At 46.5% G+C, this 13,824-nt stretch overlaps 1 long non-coding RNA gene across 1 annotated transcript; it reads right to left on the bottom strand.

Moving 5' to 3' along the window:
• Window positions 1-1,807: 1,807 nt before the first annotated feature.
• Window positions 1,808-3,379, bottom strand: LOC129125937 (uncharacterized). The gene is made up of 2 exons (XR_008535015.2): window positions 3,278-3,379; window positions 1,808-2,341 (listed from the first exon to the last, which is right to left on the bottom strand). It is a non-coding gene; the product is annotated as an uncharacterized LOC129125937 (long non-coding RNA).
• Between the last annotated feature and the right edge of the window lie 10,445 nt (window positions 3,380-13,824).

Here is a 13,824-nt window from a genome sequence, read left to right as displayed (position 1 = left end):
GTAAGTCCCGTCCTTTTCTGCTGAGGTGGCTGGGGCAGGATGGTGGCACCAGAGTGAGCCTGGGGCTGCCCTGGGCACAAATCAGTTTGGCAGAGAAATATAGGGGGGGTCTGCTGAAAAAAATCCTCTGAAAGGTGAATTCAGACACAGCACTAACTTTGAGATACTCCCAGCGGGAATCAGGCAGGACCTTGAGTCCCTGACGGTCCTTGGATGATCCAAGGTGCCACCTCCACATCTCCTGGCCAGCAGGAAAGGTGGGAGCTGTCCCATGGCTGGGCTCCTCTCAGCCAGGGTCACACTCCATGAGCTGCTGCTGTCAGGGATTTAGGACAGAGCAGAAAAGAGCAGGAAGCCACTAAATGCTGATATTTGTCCCTTATCATCAGACATTTGGGCTGGCTTTGGGATTTCTCTTTGTGTCCCAGCTGTTCTGAAGGAAGACTGAACATCCTCTGTTCAGCCCTCCCAGAAATAATCAGGGTTCAGGTCAGCACCAAGACAAGGATTTGGGACTTTGCTTCAGAGGGAGATGAAGATTCAAGGATGAAAACTCAGTGACTGTATTGGCTCTATTGCAGGAAAATCCATATTTGTCTGACTTGTTCATCCATGCCTATGCCCACATTTCAGTCATTCCAGGAGTATCTGTTCCCTCCACCTGGATGATTTCTTTGGGGACTGATGGTCTGCGAGGGGCCCAGTGCAGCCCCCAAAAGCACCAGAGGGCCATCAGACCAGGTTGCTCCAAGTTCTCCAGCCGGGCCTTGGACACTTCCAGGGCTGGGGCAGGCACAGCTGCTCTGGGACCCTGTGCCAGTGCCTGCCCACCCTCCCAGGGAGGGAATCCTCCCCAGAATCCCAGCTCACCCTGCCCTCTGGCAGTGGGAAGCCATTCCCTGTGTCCTTTCCCTGTTTCTGGGTATCAGGCTCAGTCCTGGTGTGGTGACATTTGCACTGACAGAGTCACAGAACGGCTGATGCCGCTCTGGGGTATTTTCCCTGTAAATAATCCACACTAGGGGTCAATGCCAGCATGAGGGATTTCCTCTCTGTAAATCTCTGCCCTGTTCAGCTCCATTCCATGAGCCCCTGGCCCACACCTGGCCAAGCCCTTGAGCCCATGGGCTGCTTGAAACATCTGGGAAAACCCATCTATGCAGCAAATCCATGATTTTTAGTTTAAATTCACAGGGCTGCACCTTAAATCAAAGGGACAATCAATCAATGGGATTTTTTCCCTTTGTAAAGACTCTGGGGCCAGAATTTAATGCAGAAAGTCAAGGGGGTTTCTCCTGAAGATGAAGTTTCTAAAAATGAATATTACAGCATTGTTTTCACCCTTATTGATTGTGTCATGCTGTTATTGCCTCCAGTCATTTTTTTAGGAAACAAATAAACAGCCAGGATTTGTCAGTCTAAGCAATAACCTATAGTGGCAGCAAACTTAATCTGGTGTTAATTAGGCTTGTGGAAAACTAAATCAAGCATCAGAAACCACAGATTATTTTAGGCTTCCTCTAGCATAAACACAAAGGCTTGAGGATCCATAACATATTATTTTTGTTGACAGTTTTCCACTTTTCCCCCAATTTATTTCATGGATCTGATAGGCTGCTCCTTGATTGCTTTTAGCTCTGTCTTCTTTTGGCCTCAGCGTGGCAGTTTGTTAATCCTTCCTATTTTTGTGTGTTTAAGCAGGATTACAAACTTCAAATACATTGTAAAAGGAACCTGTATACAATCTTTCAAAACCACTTAAGTGGGCCAATGACAGAAGTCCCAGCCTTGCAAGGAAATACAGAACTTTTCGGAAATCATCCCCGCTGTTTATTTAGAAGCCATTTTTAATTACTCAGCAGGAATGAATGAAAGAACTGGAAAATGGAGAGAGACAGAGGGGTTTACATTGAGTTACAGCTCGTGGAGAACAAGGGAGGGACGGTCAGGCTTTCAAGTCTGGGGAATTTTGGGGTGTAATTATGTCCTGTGGGTTTATTGACAGTCAGACAAAATTCAACTGCACATGTGTTGCAAATGGCAGAGGGATCTCTTGGAAGGCTCAGTGCAGCATCCTCTGGAGCATCAACAGGAATTTCTCCATGGAAAGGGTGGCCAGGCATGGCAAGGGGCTGCCCAGGGACGTGGTGGAGGTGGAAGGAAGGAGTGAACGTGGCAGCCTCCTGGTCAACCTCCTCATTTGCCCAAACTGCTTCCCAAACTTCAGCTCCAGAGTGATCCTGGCACCCCTGGCTGGGATTTCTCACAGAAGGTCCATCCTGCCAACGAGTCCTGATTTTTCCTGGAGTTTCTCTTCCCTTAAAAGCCAATATTAGCCTGCCTGAGAAAGAATGGAGTGTTCATTTATTGGGACAAGATGATCTTCAAGCTGATTTGCATTAATTTTGGAAGTAGGAATTTTTCTTTGTTCCTGTTTCTTTCCAGGAAAAACTGAAGTCATAGGAGAGCAAGCCATGCCTTGCCTGGTTTTGATCACTTGGAGGACTTAGAAGCAAACTCCTCAAAGTAAATATTTCCTAGGAAGATCATTAAGGGTGCGACCAACATGTAGGGAACAGCAACAGGAAAATACTGCTTTAAACCTAATCCCAGCCCATGCTGCATTCATTAGTGAATGACATTGTAGCTGGAACAGGAAAAAATAAAAAGCCAAGGAGCAGAATGATATTCCAATTGTTAAATGCTTCTGGATCCCTCCAATTATCCCCCATCAAATGGCAATTGTTCTCCATGTGTTTAGCAAAGGCAGAAGTTCTCACAGACACTAGTTCAGGTGGGCACAGAAGGCAGGAATGATGGTGCTCTGCTGATAAGCAGCCTGGGAGCTGTTATCAGTGAGATATCCAACGTGGGGACCCAGGAAGTTACTTGGGACATGATGCCTTGCTCCCTGTGACACTAAGGAGAAATAATAATTTTCATAGAATCATGAAATCACAGGGGAGTTTGGGTTGGAGAGACCTCAAAGATCATCTCATTCTACACTTTCCACTATCCCAGGTTTCTCCAAGCCCTGTCCAACCTGGTCTTGGACACTTCCAGGGGCAGCCACAGCTTCTCTGGGCACCCCTTGCCAGGGCTTCCCCACCCTCACAGGGAAGGATTCCTTCCCAATATCCCACGTACCCCTGAACCTTGCCAGTGTGAAGCCTGTCCTGTCATTCCTTAGCCTTGTAAAAAATGTACCAGGGTAAAACTACCAAGAGAAAACTGCCAGGATAAAACTGCCAGGATAAAACTACCAGGATAAAATTACCAGGATAACAGTACCAGCTGGACCAGCCCAGCCCAGGAGCTGCTGCCTGTGCCTGGAGCTCCGGGAGATCCATGGCTGGAGGAGGTGGATGAGCAGGCAGGCAGCCCCCATGGGTGCTATCTCTGCTGCCCAGGACACCCTCCTGGAAGCCTGACAGCTCCTGCTTGCTAAAACCCAGCTTTATTATTAGCAAAAGAAAAAAAAAAAAACCACCAAAAAAAAAGCGGCGGCACTGGGGGAGCTGCAGGAAGGGAGATAAGGAGCAGCTGCTCCCCTTCCTGCCCGGCCCCCCGGCTTTATCTGGCCAGGCCACGCTGCCTGTCCCCTCCAGGGCCAGGGACAGGTATGGGGACAGAGGCATTCAGGGGCTGGAGCGTGTTCAGAGAAGGGAAAGGAGCTGGGAAGGGGCTGGAGCTCCAGGAGGGGCTGGGGGAGCTGGGAAGGGGCTGAGCCTGGAGCAAAGGAGGCTCAGGGGGGACCTTGTGGCTCTGCACAGCTCCTGACAGAGGGGACAGCCAGATCTGCTCCCAGGGAACAGGGACAGGAGGAGAGGGAACGGCCTCAAGTTGCACCAGAGGAGGCTCAGGTTGGAGATCAGGAAGAATTTCATCCCTGGAAGAGTGGTCAGACACTGGAAGGGCTGCCCAGGGAGGCGGTGGAGTCTCCACCCTGGAGTGTTCAAAAATCAAGCAGATGTGGCCCTTGGTGGTGGAGTTTAGTGGGGGGATTTGATTTGATTGAAGGTTGGACTTGATGATCTTGGAGGTCTTTCCCAAACTTAATGATTCTATGATTTTTAATTACCTGATCAAACACCAGGTAACCCCTTGCCCCTGGTAAACCATTTTTTAAATCAGAATTTCTAACTGATGAAAAATCCTTTTTGGTAATCATAAAGCTTTTTCTCTGCTTTGCATTGTTGGTACAATTCAAAATGAAGGAGTGAAAGAAGCTCCATGAGAGATTCCAGAAAAAAATTAATGCCAAATCCTACAGTTTGACAAGCATTTTTTGATACAAATTCACCCTAGCATGATCATATTGGACATGGACATCAGAAATTTGGGAATTTCAGGATATTTCAGAATTACCAAAGCTCTGAGTACTGCCCCAAGTTTTCAAGGGTATTAAATTAAACTTTCCCTGGACATGAGCAAACACATCCACGAGGCTATTAAAGAAGAAGCAGGGAAAATTAAGGAAGAACAAATATTAATGAAAAAACAAATATTAAGGAAGAACAAATATTAATTTCTCAATCAGTGACTTTGCTTTACTTTGCCACAAGATGGAGCCTTGAGATTAAATCATTTGTTTGAGGTTTGATGGGTATTTAAGAAAATTCAGCCCCATTTGAAGATGGAGGTTGGATTTGCTCAGATGATTATCTGTATTTTTTTAATGAATCATGGCTTTCATCATCTCTAATTAGTCAGATATGAGGAACTATGAAGACTCTGTCAAAATGGGTGCCACTGGCATAACTCAGAGGAGGAAGATATTGAACAATGCAGCTTTTCTTCTGTAATAAGATTTCATGCTCCAAACCAGGTGATATTACTGGGAGGGAGGAAAGAGAGAAGAAAGGGCACTTTGTGGGGAAGCTGAGGCATGAAAGGGGATAAAAGAAGGGTATTTGGGAAGCCATAGCCTCTTTTTCTTCTTATTCACCTCCTGGTTCATGTTCACTTCGGCAAAATCCCCTGATTTTGTACCCCACAGTTATTTATGAGGTGCAGTGGGTAATGATCCATGTAAATGTTGTGCTGAGTTTCAGGGTTTGATATCAGCAGCTGAATTTGAGCCACCCCTCCCAACAAGATTATCCTCCCTGCCCCTTTCCATCAAGCACTTCTCCAAAATATAAAGCCTGAGTGCATAAAATTTCATCTCTCTTTTGATTTCACTTCCCTTTGGCCTTTTTGTTTCACACAGTACTTTCCTGGTGGGTAGTTTTCATTTTCTAGTTGAAATTATTCTGGAAAGACTGGGAAAACAAGTGAGGTTTGGATTTTTCGATGAGGGCATTTGAGCTCTAGAGAATTCTCCTCTAGAGAATTCTCTGAAAGGGGGTTTACAAGAAAAAACCCCACAAATGTGTGTATTTAGGCATCATTCCTGCAAGAAGACTTCTTGGCATCCCCATCCCTCTGGCCTTCTGTCTCCTCTAGGTCATGGATCCCAAAGGAATGGTCCTGCTTGTGGATCAAGAGTGTCCCTGCAGAATTTCACCTTTGGCATCACATAAAATGAAATATTAGAAGGAAATAGTTCCCTGTGAAGGTGATGAGGTCCTGGCACAGTTTGCTCAGAGAAGCTGTGGCTGGCCCTGAATCCCTGGAAGTGTCCAAGGCCAGGTTGGACAGAGCTTGGAGCAGTCTGGGCTAGTGGAAGGTGCCCCTGTCCAGGTGGGATGAGATGCTCTGTAAGGTCCCCTTGATTCCAAACCAGTCTGGGATTATTTTTGGCTCAGAGGGGAGCAGCAAATGCTTGAAATCCAGAGTGAGCAGAGAGAAGGAGGGGTTGGATCAGCACATCCACTGCCAGGGTCAGCCTGACCTGGATGTCAGCACTTGGAGCTTCCAGACCTCCGGAGCTGCCACATCCTTCCAGCAGCCCGACCGCTGCTGTCTCCCTGGCCAGGATTTTGTGTGGAATATTCCCCAGTCCCTGCCCATCCCCAGCCAAGAGCACAAGTCCAGGAGCCTGTGGAGGCTGGGAAGCACATGGACAGGCAGGATTGGGCAGGCTTCCTGCAGCCTCTCCAGCCCTCAGCAGCTCCAGGGCTGAGCAATCCCTCTCTCGGGAACCCCACCCTTGGAGAGGTCTTTGCCTTTTCCAGATAAAGGCCAACACCCTTTCATGTGCTTTCTTGTACCAGCTCCTTTAAAAAAAACAACAAAAAAAGAAGTTGTAAATTGTGACTCTGCTGCGCCCAAACCTTTATTTCCAGGCACAGCAAAGGATTTTGCTCCTTTTTTCTAAGTGAAAATGTCAGCATTCCTCAGAGAGACAGAAATGCAAGGAGACAGGGATGGGCCCAGCTTGAGGATACAATTCCTGAGAATAAACAGAGCTGTGCAATTGCCCTCAGACCAGGGCTCCCACATGGCTGCAGTGACTTGCCCAGAATGGATCTCTGAATCATAGAATGGTTGCTCAAAACCCCACCCAACCTGGCCTTGGACATTTCCAGGGATGGGGCAGACAGAGCTTCTCTGGTACCCTGTGCCAGGGCCTCCCCACCCTCACAGGGAAGAATTCTTTCCCAATATCCCATATAAGGGAAGCCACTCCCCTTGTCCTGTCCCTCCATCCCTTGTCCCAAGTCCCTCTCCTGGAGCCCCTTTAGGCACTGCAAGGGGCTCTGAGCTCTCCAGAGCACTCTGAAGGGGAGAATGCTTTTAAGGAGCACTGGATTTTAAATTATGGCAATCCTTCCTTCTGGCTTTTCCCAGCACTGCCCTGCATCACTTTCCCACTCATGCCAGTTGTTTTCCTGGTCTTCCCCAGCTCCATCTCGTGCCTTCCAACGCTTCATATCTCACTGCCCAGACTAATTAAAACCCAGGGAGCCACTTCATTAGGAAAGACCAGCGTAGTGGAAAGACCAATTCTAACATCTCCATGATGGAAACCAGGACTGGGGATGCACCTTGGCCTCTAATGCAGGAATTGAACAGTAACTGCCTCAGCTCAGATTAATTTTCAATAAGCCTTGAAAGGAACCAGATCCAGCTGTACTAATTAAGATGAAAAAGCAACTCATCCAAGAAACTGAAGCAGGCAATTCCAAGGATATATTTTCTACACTGTGTATTTATTATTCCCTGTTGGAATACAACACAGGAGTGGAAGAATTTCTAATGCTGTATCAATTTCTACCAGAAAACACCACCCAACTCTGCTGAATGCAAGCAGGTTAATTTTAGGAGAACAATTAAATTTGGGTTCAAGGTGGCATCATCTCCAGGCCTCCAGTGTGACACCGAGTAAGGAGGGCACAGGAGGGGAGGTCACATCCTCCACTAATGGGAATATCCACTTGGGAAGAAGGAGGAGAAAATAACCCAGAAATAAGGTCACTGTTCCCCTGGCAGCCCCAGGGGACACTCAAGCAGTGCTGAGACTGAACTCATTTTCCTGCTGAGCCTGACAAGGATGAGGATCCCACTTCACACAGCAGCACAGGCAGCAGTGGAAGCAGCTCTAGTTTCTTTGGAAATATCAGAAATCCCAAGAGGAGAGTCTGTAAAGCATCTCTAGGGAAAATGATCCCGTGGGAATTCCCAACACAAAGGTTCTGAGATTATTGTCACATGGGCCATTCAAGGTTACCAAAGCTGGGCCATAATTCAGTTTTGGTTTATCCAAGCATTACCAGGACATGAAACATTGCACCAGAACTGCCCAGAACTGTTATTTCTGTGGGATGCAATCCTTGGAGAAGTGGAAGTAAGGACTTCCTCCTGCCTCTTGGCAAGGTTCTTCCTTTGGGATGACTGCATTGCCACCTCAAAGAAACAGGTCCAAGCATGGAAACTATGGACACTTGGAAAGAAATGCCAAATTGTAAAGAAATTTCTAAATTGCAGAAAATGGGGATCTGTTTACTTGGCCAAAAGGTCACATTGCTGGGAGCCCTTCATCTTGTACCCTCAGTTGAGTGGTAGGGGAACAGCCAGGGGTTAGAAATTGGGCAGTGGGAACATGATTTCCTCCACTACATTCGAAATTGGAAGGTTCTTAAGGAATGGAAATGGTGTCAGAGAGCAGAGCCTCCACACTGCCCCTCTTCAGGGCTGGCACTGGAGCAGCCATCCTGCCTCTGTGTCCCAAAGCTGTTCCCACTCATCCCCAGAGCTGTGCCCAAGAGTTGTATCCTCCCAGCATCCCAACACAGGGCTGTGGGTGTGAATATTCCCATCAGTCCATAATACAATTGATTTTTAGTTTTTAAATATTAATTACATGAAGCAGAGGCTCAGAACATTTTATTTAACCGCTGTTCCTTGAAGAAGTGGTGGCCAAAGGGTGAAAACGGACTCAAACTGTGGCTTGGGAGACACAGGTTGGACCTCAAGGAAAATAAAACCAGTAGGAAGGGAGTGTAGTGCTGGAGAAGGTTACCCAGGGAGGTTGGGGACTCTCCATCCTTGGTGTTTTCCAAGATTCAGCTGCACAAAACCAAATCTAATGCTGGTGAAAGTTCTGCTTTGAGTGGGAGGTTGGGCTAAAAACCAAAAGAATTCTCTTCCAACAAACATTCCCATGTTTCTGTGATCTTAAATTCAGGCCAATGCATGTCTTTAATGTTAACTTGGGGAGATTTCAATATGCCCCAAATTGCTTTCCTTAAACATTCTTTTGAACTGGGAGCTTTCATACTAAAATGCAATAGAAGAAAGCCACTGATTTTTTGGGGATTTCTTAATTCCAATCCTTCAAAACACAAATGTTGTTCACTCTGCTGTCTCCTGGAGAATCAACATGTTCAAATACAGCAGCACAGGTCCCATCAAAGCCTTGCAACATCACCAGGTGTCTCCTCACTATGAAGAGATTTTTTGGAACAGGAAAAGAAAGAACCACAAGTTATTTCCCATATCGTGCTGTGATATCTGTGCTACAAACAAAAAACACCTCCTGCACTGAAACCTGTGCTCTGTAAAAATGGTGTGGGCAGTAGATTTGCTTTTGCTTCAAATCAAAAGGCATCTTCTCCAAAGTAGGACATAAAAATTAACGAGTTTCTTAGGGTCTGTTTCAACAGATGTTTTCATACATGGAGTAAACGTGGTTTTCTGAGCGTGTGTGTGACCACGTTTGCTCCTGCCTGCGCTGCACAGAGGAAACTTGTGGCTCAGATCAGAGGCTTCCTGCTCTCTGCGTGGAGAAGAGGAAGCACGGGCCAAGCTTGGCAGTGTCACCCCGCAGCTGGCACCGTCCCCAGCAGCAGACACCACACTCTGCTGAGGCTCTGCCTCCCAGGGCTGGCAGACCCTGGCTCGCAGATAAACATCAGCACAGGAGACCACTGCCACTTCTGCTGCTCAACAGAAAACCTGCACAACTTCACAAAAGCCCCATAAATCTCTTTAACTGACAAGATTTGTGCTCCGGCTCTGTTAGCACAGGTGTTCTGTGGGATTGCTATTTTTGACAGGCTTTGCACAGATGAAAAGGGACACCTGTATTCTAAAAAAAAAGCACCCACAGGAGTAGATGAGGGTGAAGTAGATGAAGTTAACTTTCTGTCAGTAATTTTTATTTTTAAAGTTTGTATTATTTCTTCTGGTAAAAGCTGGCTACAAAAATTGGTAACGTGTTCACAGTGTTCACAGTTCAGGGCTGATTTCTGTTAGTGTTAATGAAGTTTGTAGAAAAGGCATCTCTGTAATTGAGTTATGCCTTTTTTAATCCCTGGATATTCCCAATTCCAGTTTGGATCCAGCTCTGGATGATGCACAGAGCTCTACTGAAGCCCTTGAAAGATTCACCTGTGACTTTTCACCCTTGCTCCAAAACCTTCTACAGTCTCTTAGAAGTACCTAATTACAGCATCTTGTACATAAGAAAATCCTCCAGCTGGAATGTGGTGTGGCCATAAATCCTTCATTCATGTCATATGAGCAGATGGAGCTGCTCCATATGCAGGTGGTATGCTGGAATACACACAGATGTAAACAAACCAAGGCAAGGCTCTCGTTTCCTTGGTTGTTTCCAGAGCTGCATCTTTGGGTGATAGAGCTGGGGCAGGAGCTGGAGCTCCAGGAGTGGCTGAGGGAGCTGGGGGAGATCAGCCTAGAGAAAGGGAGGCTCAGAGGGGACCTTCTGGCTCTCCACAACTCCCTGACAGGAGTAGGCAGCCAGGTGAAAGTTGTGCTCTTCTCCCAGGGAAAAAAGGTATAGGACAAGAGGAAATGGCCTAAAGCTGAGCCAGGTTGGACATCAGGAGGAATTTCTTCATGGAAAGGGTGGTGAAGCATTGGAAGGGGCTGCCCAGAGAGGTGATGGAGTCCCCATCCCTGGAGGTCTTCAAAGAAACGACTGCACGTGGCACTCAGTGCTATTGTTTATTTGGCATGATGGTGTTTGGTCAAAGGTTGGACTTAATGATCTTGAGGTCTTGATGATCTTAATGATCACCAAGATCAATGGTTGGACTTGATGATCTTGGAGGTCTTCCCAACCTTAATGATTTTGTGACTCACTGGAAGACTTAATGGATGTTAAATTGATGATGCAAGCTCCCAGCAATCCTTCCTGAGTCCAGGAGCACCAGCTCTGTGGGTACTGCTTCCATTGAGGCAGGAAAGATCTGTCCCTGTGTGCACGGCCCTGTCGACAGGCACAGAGCAAACCCACAGGGAACAAGTCAAACGAGCTTCACCACCCACTGCAGAGCTCTGCCAGGGCACTGGGGGCTCTGCCAGCACAGCCCTGTGCATCTGGGAACGTCCTCACCCGGCCCAGGCAGGGACAGCATCAAGTTTTGGTCACCACAGCCAAACAAGACATTCCCATGTCCACACTCATGGTAAACTGAGCTCAAACATGACTTGGGCACAGCAGGATCAAGCCTGGCTTGTTTGAGAAGAGGCTGCCCCTTGCTGCAACATCTGCATGTGTAGGTGTGGGCTCTCCTGACCTGCAGCATTCCAGCAGGACAGCAGAGCCACTAAAGTTCCTGCTTGAGCAGGGATCAGCACACAGGGAGAATGCCGAGGATGAAGGGGTGGCTTTTCTTCAGCACTTTTCCATTTAGGGTGTCCAAAAAGCAACAGCCCCTGTTCAAACAAAAACAAACCCAGCTTGGGACTCCTCTCCTACAGCAGCCCCTGGAAGAGCTGAGCCTCTGCCAGCCCACCTGGCCAGAGGGAGAACTCCTGGAGTGGGTTTGAGGGAAAGCGTGCCTGAAAGGAAAGAGGGGGAATCCCGGATGCCACCCCTCAGTGCCAAGGCAAACACAAATCTCTGTCCAAAAACGTCTATTTGGCCAGTTCAGTAGAAGACACTCTGAGCTTTGAGCCATTGTTGGGTTTCCTCCAGCAGCAGAGTGTGGCAATGCTGTTACAGACCTGCCAGGACTCCGGGTTCCTGACAGATCTCTGCTTGCCTCACTGCAGTTACACCACAGGCACATTTGGCCCTTCCATCCTTTGGGGCTGCTGATCACCCTGGGCACGCTGCTGGCTTGGCAGATGTTCCAGAGGACTGGAATTTCTTGTGGAATTCTGCTCTGTGAGGCAATGGCTGTGTGGGCAGCGAGGTCCCTTCAACACTGACCTGACCACATCAACAGAATCTCTGTGTCCTTCAGGCTCCCTCTTCTCAGTCCTCCCACAGCTGGACTCTGCAGAGAAAAGGGACTCCGACTTCTCCCTGCATGGAAATAGGCAACTTTCCATGTAGCAAACATTCCTGTTGTAGTGTTTTGTAACAAGGCATCAGTAGAAGTGAGTAATGTGTGTTTTCCTTGCCACAGATCCTAATCTAACACTGCTGCAGCAGAGAGAAGCCTGCCAGGCAGTAAGGGAAGGCAGTGGAGCAAACAACATTTCCTCTCCACACACACAGATCCTCACTCAAGGGCCCAAATTTAGTGGGAAAAACGTCCCTCCACAAAAGTTTAAACTGGCAGCTCTGAGTTTTGCAGTTTTGGATGGATTCAGTATCAACAGCCTTAGGAACAGGTTGAAAGGTGAAAGAGGTCCCAGGTCACTGAATAGAGAAGAAAGGGAGATGGAATATCAGAGCTCGAGAGTGGGGAAAAACAGGAGGAGGTGTTGAGGGAGGAATGATTTGCAAGAGAGTTGGGAAAGGACTGGAGGCAAAAAGCAGAACTTCAGACATCTGGATAAATATAAAATGTCAAATTGGGAGAAGATCTTTTGGAAAGGAGAGAGTTTGTAGTTTCACTTTAATTTTTAACATCCCTGCATGACATACTTGTTTACTTTAATGGCATTTCTGTCAGTAATTACACTGCTCATAAAAAACCCAATTGCTGGATATAGTGTATATTTAAAACTGTTAATTATTACTTGTATTAATTGCTGTTTCTTTACACCTTGAGTCCAGGTTGGGGCTCTGAGAGTCGTTGTCCCTGTGAGCTCTGCAGTACCAGTGAGGGTGTGAGGCTCAGCTGAGTGAATTTACACTTCAGCGCTGAACTCTGTGCATGGATTTAAGTCTAACAAAACATTATTCAGGTTTAAGGAGCTGTGAGTGACCACTGAAATGCAGAACATGTGCTCACATGTCCTGCCAGCCTGCAGCCTCCTCCTCCTCCCAGCTGTGTTTGAGCCAGGACAAGATACACGAGTCCGGATTCTGCACATACACAGCACCTTCTACTTCAAAGTGTGAGAATACTTCAAAAACTTTCAAGGATAAATAGAAGATCCCATTGTTCCCAGAAAGTAAGGAAGGGTTCTCCTGACATAAAAAAAAAAGAGGATATAGAATAAATGTGAACACATCTTATGGCTGGAGTTTTTAAAAAGTGTATTAGAGGAGCTAAAAAACCTCCTACACGTTAAAAATTAATTCAGGATTGCTCAAAAAGGAACTTCCAGTGGGATTATCTGCTGAGTCACTGCCTGGTGCAATACAAGGTAAAACCTCACCTTCCAAAGCCTGGTCTTTAATATTCTTAGACTGTCTGGGCTCCTTATGTCATCACTGCTGCTAAAAGGGAGGTGTTGGGGTTTAGTGGCACTTCTAAGAAATTCTGTTCTCTTCTCTGGGAGCAGAGGTAACAGCATCACAGCGACCACAGCATCCCAGCTCTCCTTTCCCTTGGCCAAATTTCTCCAGTCTCTAAAACAACTTACCCCATGTATTGGTTATTTTTTAAAGGAGTGTTGCTTTAAATTTACAGACACCAGAAGGATTGAAAAGATAATGAAGTATCAGTGGATAATCTCTTCCCTGCCAAGGTGATAAAGACAACCTCAGAATAAATACAGGAAATTAACCCCAGGGTATTTTAATAGTAAAGAAAAGCAGAAATATTGCAGAATCCAAAAGAAGAAGTGAGATGACTTCTTTAGATGGCTTGGGATTTCCAGGCCTAACTGCAATCACTATATGGCAAAAGTCTGAAAGAAAACTGGGCCAGGACTAAGGTGAAAAAGCATTTTAGGGGTGAAGTGGGGGAGTCACCCATGGGGTTGTCTAGTATTTATTCAGTCAAACAGCCTGATCATTTCTAGAAGGGGAAAAAATATCTGAGTTTTCTTATGTTTTCCCAGCCCAGTATTCTACAAAACAGATTATTGTAGGAGATGTATGTAGAAGAAGTTGGTGCTGACTGAACTGAGAGTATCAGCTGTGTAAAACTGTTTGGTGATGCTGGAATTACTTCTCCCAGACACTGCACATTTTAAATAGGTTTTGAACATGTTAAGATAAATTATTGTCACATACACTACAGAAATGCACATTTAAAAAAATCCACAACAAATCTTATGAAAGTTCCAGTTTTGCAAATTTGAGTGCAGATAAATGTAAAAGACCCCTTTCTATTATTTAACTTTTTT

Source organism: Agelaius phoeniceus, chromosome 14 (assembly GCF_051311805.1).
Source record: "Agelaius phoeniceus isolate bAgePho1 chromosome 14, bAgePho1.hap1, whole genome shotgun sequence".
In the NCBI taxonomy this organism is placed as follows: domain Eukaryota; kingdom Metazoa; phylum Chordata; class Aves; order Passeriformes; family Icteridae; genus Agelaius; species Agelaius phoeniceus.
Note: the sequence above shows the minus strand (reverse complement) of the source record. Positions and strands in the feature narration are given on the sequence as shown.